This window comes from Suncus etruscus, chromosome 2 (assembly GCF_024139225.1).
Source record: "Suncus etruscus isolate mSunEtr1 chromosome 2, mSunEtr1.pri.cur, whole genome shotgun sequence".
NCBI classification, from domain to species: Eukaryota; Metazoa; Chordata; class Mammalia; order Eulipotyphla; family Soricidae; genus Suncus; species Suncus etruscus.
In genome coordinates, this window is record NC_064849.1 from 44410454 (window position 1) to 44418828 (window position 8375).

Below are 8375 nucleotides of genomic sequence, written 5' to 3' on the forward strand. Positions count from 1 at the left end.
GGACAATCACCCATAACATAATTCTCAGAAGTCCCCTTGCTGATATCTTAACTTTGAAATTTCAGCCAAAGAACATTAAGATATATAAGACAGAATCCATGTACAATTACTTTGTCCCTCAAGTCCCCAGATTGTAACACATTATAATATTTCTTAACAGCACACAAGGCAATCTAAAGCTATAAAACTTACATAACTCCTTAAACATTACAGGCATAGTATTTTCTTACATTTCCATATACATGCATATTAGCTTAAGTTAACTTCAAATTTTAAGTGGGTTCTTTTTAAGGATTAGAGTCAAAGGAGCACAGTGAAAATGGTGTTAGAGTGGCAATTGTTGTTTGCATAGGCCCACCAAAATATGAGGGACATGGAAAGGAATAACCTTGGCCTAAATACAAAGAGACCCAACCCCTGAAGGTTCCTGGCACAAGACCAACTCTAGGCTCCAGGCAAGCTAGATTGTCCAATCCAAGACATTGTCTGTAGTGCCAACACACTTTTATTTTTCACACAGTCTCTGTTGTTGGTATCATGTTTCTGTATTAAAGATCCTGGAATCTGCATATCCTACATTGAAGTCAGGATGTGGAGCGTCCTCTCGTTTCACCTCACAATCAAAGGGCAATGCAGGGAGCCCTGTCCTGTAAGCAGGTCGTTGTTGTTGTTAAGTCTTCTCAGTGTTAAGGGAAGACTCTTTTGAGTAGGTCAATGTCTGAGCAGTGTAGGGTCTTCCGAGGTAGAGGACTGCTTCCAGGTGATGTTATAGACAAGCCTGGATGTTTCATGGATGGCTTCCCTGGTTCAGGGGTGAACAGAAAATGCCCTTTCTTCTGAGGTCTGTGCCAGGTCATTATGTCAATGTTCGGGGTGTAAGGTCCCTTTGCACTATCAGATTTGTGTGTTCCAATCTCTATTAGATAGGATCTTATTTGTATGTATAGTATTTTCCCATTTTAATGTGCCTATACAAAAAAGAAGCAATGCCACATGGTGTTATTGGCGTATATGGGGGCCATAAGAACATGTCCAACTGATTCCCATGATATGGTTCAATCATAAGCATTAAACTGGGGGACTCTTTCACCAAAATTCCTTGTTAAACAGTTCATAAAGAGAAGATAAAAAGTGGTGAGAATCATCACTGTATAAGACAACATTTAGTAAGAATTACAGCTGTCAGAGAAAAAACACAAAATATTCTAAAGAAATACGTGTCCATTTTATGTATCTTGAAACAGTTTGGGGTTGTTACACACAATGCATGGCTTTGGTCTGTGATTAGAATTGTACAGTACTGAAGTTAAAAACAGTAATGTAGGTTAGTGACGTTGGGGGGGGGGTTAGAGAGTTAAGGAGTAAAAAAGAGCTTTGTAGGGGTGTGGGAAAGGGCAGAATACAAAATTAACATTCTGGATATGCAAAACATAACATAAGGATAAGGAATACTCTTAATACATAAAGTGTGCAAGGGGGCATGAGCCCCCATGCGGTTCTGTAGCTTTTGGATGCATAGGGAGGAATTTCTCACCCCCTCCCCCCAGGGCCTGATTAACCAGGCGTGGCCCAGAAGACCCGCCTGGTGTGGGGGGATCTCGGTCCCCTGGACTAAATGGTCAGCCCAGGGGGCCTATGGCTAGCTGTCCTGCCCAGAGCCCCCAACATACCAGTCGAAGACACCCAGAAGTCCTGGCATGGGGAGTGTTCTCTATTTTCTATATTTTTAATAATAACTTTGATTTTGGTCATCTTGAAACAAATTTATTATAATCAATTATGTCAACTATGTGATGCATTTTTAAACAAATTAATTTTAAAAAATACAAGGGTAGTTGGAATTTATCACTCTGGACAAGAATTGAGTGCTTAAGGAGATAAATAATATGCATGATACTCTTCATTAATTTTACTAAAAACCATATTGTCTAAAAGGAAAAAAGGAAGAAAAAAATATAAAGTAAAAATATCTGTCACAAAAGTATGCAGTGAAGAGAACTACACAGAGGTATGTAGCGGAGGGAAATTGGGGGCATTGGTGGCAGGAAATTTGCACTGGTGAAGGGTGTTATACACTGTATGACTGAATCTAAATTATGAACAATTTTGTAACTCTAAAAAAAGAAATAAGCTTTACACACAGAGAGACAAGAATTATTGCTAGCATTGTTCAGAGAACCATATAGGATGTCATAGATTGAACCTGGGTAGGCCATATGCAAGACAAGCACACTATGTACTGCTGTACTGTCGATAAGAGCCAAAGTTAATTTTTGTACAATGCAATTATTTTAGTTGAAAATAACAGAATTACCCAATTTTAAACTGTATTACAAAGCAATAGTTATCAAAATAGCATGGTTTTAGAATAAAGACAGATCCTCAGATCAGGCTTGAGTACTCAGAGAATGTTCTCCAGAAATACAATCACTTAATTTTTACAAAGGGCAGAAATCCTAAATGGACCAAGGAAAGCCTCTTCAAAAAGTGGTGTTGGCACAACAGGTTAGCCACTTGCAAAAAAGCAAACTCAGACCCCCAGCTAACATCATGTACGAAGATAAAATCCAAATGGATTAAAGACCTTTATATCAGACCTAAAACCACAAGGTATATAGAACAACACATAGGTAAAACACTCCATAACATTGTGACAAACGGCATCTTCAAGGAGGAAACAGCACTCTCCAAACAAATGCAAGCAGGGATAAACAGTTGGGAATATATTAATCTGAGAAGCTTCTGCACCTCAAAGGAAATAATGCCTAAGATACAAGAGTCACCCATTGAATGGGAGAAATTATTTACCCAATACCCATCAGATAAGGGACTAATATTCAAAATATACAAGGCACTAACAGAACTTTACAAGAAAAACCATTTAATCCCATCTAATCCATCAAAAAATGGTGAGAAGAAATGAACAGACACTTTGTCAAAGAAGAAATACAAATGGCCAAAAGACACATGAAAAAATGCTTTACATTGCTAATCATCAGGGAGATGCAAATCAAAACAACAATACAATGAGGTATCATCTCACACCACAGAGAAGGGCACATAACACAAAGAACAAGAACAATCGATGCTGGAGGGGATGTGAAGAGAAAGGAATTCTCATTTACTGCTGGTGGGAATGCTGTCTAGTCCAGCCTTTATGGAAAACAACATGGAGATTTCCTCAAAACACTGGAAATTGAACTCCCATATGATCCAGCTATACCACTCCTAGGTATATACCCTAGGAACACAAGAATGCAATTCAAAAATCCCTTCCTCACTTCAATATTCATTGCAGCACTATTTACAATAGACAGACTTTGGAAACAACCAAGATGCCCTTCAACAGATGATTGATAAAGAAACTGTGGTATATATACACAGGTGAAATATTACGCAGCTGTCAGGAGAGATAAAGTCATGAAATTTTCCTATACATGGATGTGCATGAAATCTATTATGCTGAGTGAAATATATCAGAGGGAGAGAGATAGACACAGAATAGTATCACTCATCTATGGGTTTTAAGAAAAAAAAAAGACATTTTTGTAATAATTCTCAGAGACAATAGAGATAAGGGCTGGAAGGTCCAGCTCATGATATGAAGCTCACCATAAAGAGTGGTAAGTGCAGTTAGAGAAATAACTATGCTGACAACTAGCATAACAATATGAATGAATGAGGGAATTAGAAAGCCTATCTCAAATACAGGAAGGGGCGGGGTAGAGAGGTGGGAGATTTGGGGCACTGGTGATGGGAATGTTGCATTGGTGAAGGGGAGTGTTCTATATGTGACGGAAACCCAACTACAATCATGTTTGTAATCAAAATGTATAAATAAAGATATTAAATAAAAAAGAAAATAACAAAAACCTGAATCAGTATAAAAACAGTGAAAAAAATTACATCTCTATATAGTTCCTTTAGTCAAATATTAGCCAGAGCTTGTAAACTTCTTGCATTTAGATATAATATAAATCACACATTCAAGAAATAAAATCATTCCTAAGGTTTCTAACAACTTTGAGGCTCCCACTTTTCTAATTCTGCTTTATTTCTGTTTAAAATTAAGCAGTCCTGATATATTATGCAGGTTTATTTCTATGCCTTAAATATATTATAAATATATAACATTATATATAACAATGTATATAATTATATATTATTATATATAAACATAATATGTAAATATATAGTAATACATTTAAAGATATTTAAATACTTAAATGAATATAAAGATATTTAAATTTGTGGAATTCAGGCCTACTTTTCTGTTGTTGATAGTCTTCAGCGAGAGCAACAAAATAACTTTAATCTGAGAATCTGAGTTCAAAAAGATTCACATTACTGTTTGACCTTTGCCCGTTTCATGATAAACATTTTTATGTGTTAAAATTTATCGGAATTTCTGATTTTATCTCATTCCTTATCACAATGGGACAGTTTTCAAAAGGAAAACATTAAAGACTTATGTAAGATGTTGCCATTTCACAGGAGCAGCACAGGAGTAATGAATAGCTACATGTCTATGATGATTTAGAATCTTCTTTTTTCAGATGTAAAATTTTCTTTTGATTTTTTCTGCTTAGCTCTTGAAACATGTTATCTGTAAAGAGTATGTGCATGAAACAAACTTTCAAAATTACTAAAATTTTAAAACCAAGGAATTTGGCTTATTTGGAGACAGCTACATAAAAATGGGTAGCTAATGTGAAATAAGTGTGTCAAGTCACTACAGGTTATTATTCTTTGAAAAAATATTAATTTAAAAAATTAAAAGCAAACTAGAAACATGAAAGTTTTAGAGAGAAAGGCTAATTCTGTGAACTTATCATGAGGTGGTAAAGTATATTTTCACTGTTAGATTTCACTAAAATGTCACAACAGAACTTTGCTAAAGCTCCCATTAGTTATTTTTTCATCATCAAAAACTTAACATTGAATTATGAAAAGTATTGCGAAACTTTTCATACATAGAAAACTATTGTAATATAAATTACATATTACTAAATTATTCACATGATTCTAGATATATTAATGGAGAGAAACTATAAAGAACTATATATATTGGAGAGTCAATTATATTATAGTTAATTAATTAATTGGAATAAATTATATTTAAAATACTAATCATAGAAAAGGGTGCCATGTTAATCTGCTCAGGATGCTAAAACAAAATACTTACTAGAGGCTATAACTAAAAATAGCAGGTATTTCTTTTTTATAGTTTGAATGGTGAAGAGTCTGGGTTCAAGATCAGATGGTCAGATTTATAGTCTATAGGCATGAAGATTTATGGTCTGTAGGCATAAATGGGCATGAAATCCATTGCAAGAATTCTTACCCATTATCTCATCTAAGGTGAATTAGCTCTCAAATACTAAATACTACCACATATGAATTGGAGATACAAATATTTAATCCATAATAGATATTATGGGTTTTGTACTTTTTACAGTACTTGTAATTCTGGAAAGAACATACACACAATACCATAGAAATAATTCCCTTTGAAACTCTGAGATAAAGGGAGAAAAATAGAATGCTAAAATTTGAGGTTGAGAAATTTGCATATTTACATCCTGAATAAAAGAGGTAACTAAATCAGAAGCAATCTTAGGTGGCAGTTATATGGAGCCTTACATGTCCAAACATACAAGTATTGAATTTTTTAAACCTCCTGAATGAGAGAAATGGCACAGAGGTTATGTCATTTGACTTGCATGCAGCTGATTCTGCTTTGTTCCCTAGTACCACTTATAATTTCTCTGAGAACCTCCAAGAGTGATCCCTGAACACAGCACCAGTAACAATCCTTGACCATCTCTGGGAATAGCCCAAAAGAACAAACAAAAAACAACCACATTTTCTTTCTTATAATATTCATCAACATATATATCTAGAGCATTATGAATGGTGGCCACCATAAAATATAATATAAACCTAGCGGATATATGGATTTGAAAAAGTAGATCATCTTATTTACATGCATTTAAGAACAAGACTGGTATACAGAGATGCCTTCAACGAGATGATAACAGAGATAAAGATAAAAAACAACTAATGTGACTATGTCAAATTAAAAAGCTTCTGCATAGCAAAATAAACTCAAGCTATAATAAAGGCATCCTCAAGAATAGGAGAAAATATTAACACAATACATTAAATAATGGGCTCATATCTAAGATACAAAGTTTTCACAAAACTCAACAACAAAAATCCAATGACCGAACCCAAAAATAAAGTCGGGAAATAAACAGACACTTTCCTCCAAAAATTACATATTGATGGCCAATAGCATGTTAAAGTGGTCAGCCTGCTAATGATTAAGCAAATGCAAATAAGCATAGCAATGAGATATCACCTCATGACAGTGAAAATGGTTTTTATCAAAAAATATGAAAAAGCCAGTGCTGGTTGGATTATGGAGAGAAAGAAACCCTCATCTACTTTTTTGAGAATATTTTCTAGTTCAGCCTATATGGAAAACAATATGGAAATATATCCAAAGAATGGGAATAGATTTCCCATGTGACCCAGCAATACTACTTCTTGTCATCTATCCCTATAACATAAAACCATTAATTCTACAGGATAAACATGTACCTGTGTTTATTGCAGTGCTCAGTACAATAGCCAAAATATGGAAACAACCCAACACCAACCACAGATGAACAGTTCTAAAAGTTGTAGTATATACATGATGAAATAATATACAGCTCAGTTAACAAAATCAATAACAAAATGATGCAACTTGCCACAACATGGATAGAACTAAAGGATAATATGCAGAGAGAAAAAATTTTGAAGTAATGAGATACAGAATGATCTCTCTTAAGATATGAACTTAAAGATACACAGCAAGGTAGCAACAAAGGGTCAAAGACAACACAATGGAAAAACTGATTTACATAACTAATTTTTCAGTGGTGGGGACCTTTTAAAAGAGCACAGATATCCTTAGGGCATGAATGTGGATACAAAGGTGATGGGCATGGTGTTGGAATTACATACACAGGAAAATATAATTAATAGTATTGTAAATCTCAAAATCAAAATATACAAATAATGTTAAAAAATTAAAAAGAACAAGAAGTCATGTCTCAGTTCCCTAAATCTGCTGCTTTTTCTGTGAAAGCTCACTATTAAGAAAGACAATAAAAATGTTGACAACTTTAAAACTTTTAAATAAACTCTGTAGTGCATAAACTTTAATCAAAGAGAATAATCAAAGTTTTCACTTGACTAATAAACAGTCTCATTTATCCAAACATTGGAATCCAAAATTTAAAATTTTTAATGTGAATTATTAAAAACATAGTGGAGAATAGAAGTGGAACATGAACATAGGAGTAGAAAGGTCCTAACTTTACACAGGATCGTGATTTTTCTTCAGGAATAGATATTACTCAAAACTTTAGTGAAAATTATAATCAATAAATACAATATCTGTAATGCTTCTGTCATTTATAAATAAACTGGTCAATATTTTATAAATATTTTAATTAAAGAACAGTGATTTACAAAGTTATTGATAGCTGAGTTTTAGGTATAAAATGTTTCAACAACATACTAACCTGGCAGGGGAGACATCATGATCATGAAGGTAGTTTCTCCAAGGTGAGGCTCATCATTGCATTCCATATGTGCTGAACCCTGAGATTTCCCCATATTTCGGAAACTCGACTATATAATTTGTGGTAGTAGGGGACTGTATTCATGCTGTCCCATGAATGAATGAGTGAATGAATGAATGAAATGTTTCAACATCTATTTTACCAGTGTCAATTCCTACTACCAGTGTTTCTATCTTACATCATCACCCAGCCCCTACTCTCACCCCACCCCTGCCTGCTACATTGAGAGGCACATTACAAAATTAGGTGATTACAGCTTAGATCTTATATTTTTAGTGTTGTTGAGTCTGTACTTTTGATTTATATCACTCTCTCACCGAACCAGTATAACCAAAGCCACAATACCTGCTTCCCCATTACTTCCTTTCTCATCTTCTTCCTACCTATCTTAATTTATATTCTTCTGTCAGTCTTTCTCCTCCCTAAACTCTAGGTTCAACAGTGATTAGTTATCTCTGCTTACATTATAATTCCTTATCCAGTTACTCCATACACCACAGATAAGTGAGATCATCCTGTCAAACCAGTCAGTCTTAATACTTTCCACAAACTACTTGAATACAGAGAAGGCATTCAGAATTATGCCTAATTCAAGCAATCTCTTGATACTGTTAAGACTTGTTATGATGGGGGCCGGGCGGTGGCGCTGGAGGTAAGGTGCCTGCCTTGCCTGCGCTAGCCTAGGACGGACCGCGGTTCGATTCCCCGGCTCCCATATGGTCCCCCAAGAAGCCAGGA

General features: G+C 34.8%; 1 non-coding gene across 1 annotated transcript; it reads left to right on the forward strand.

The window, feature by feature from the left end:
• Positions 1-7569: 7569 nt before the first annotated feature.
• On the forward strand, positions 7570-7732 carry LOC126002859 (U1 spliceosomal RNA). The gene has a single exon (XR_007493476.1). It is a non-coding gene; the product is annotated as a U1 spliceosomal RNA (small nuclear RNA).
• Positions 7733-8375: the final 643 nt, after the last annotated feature.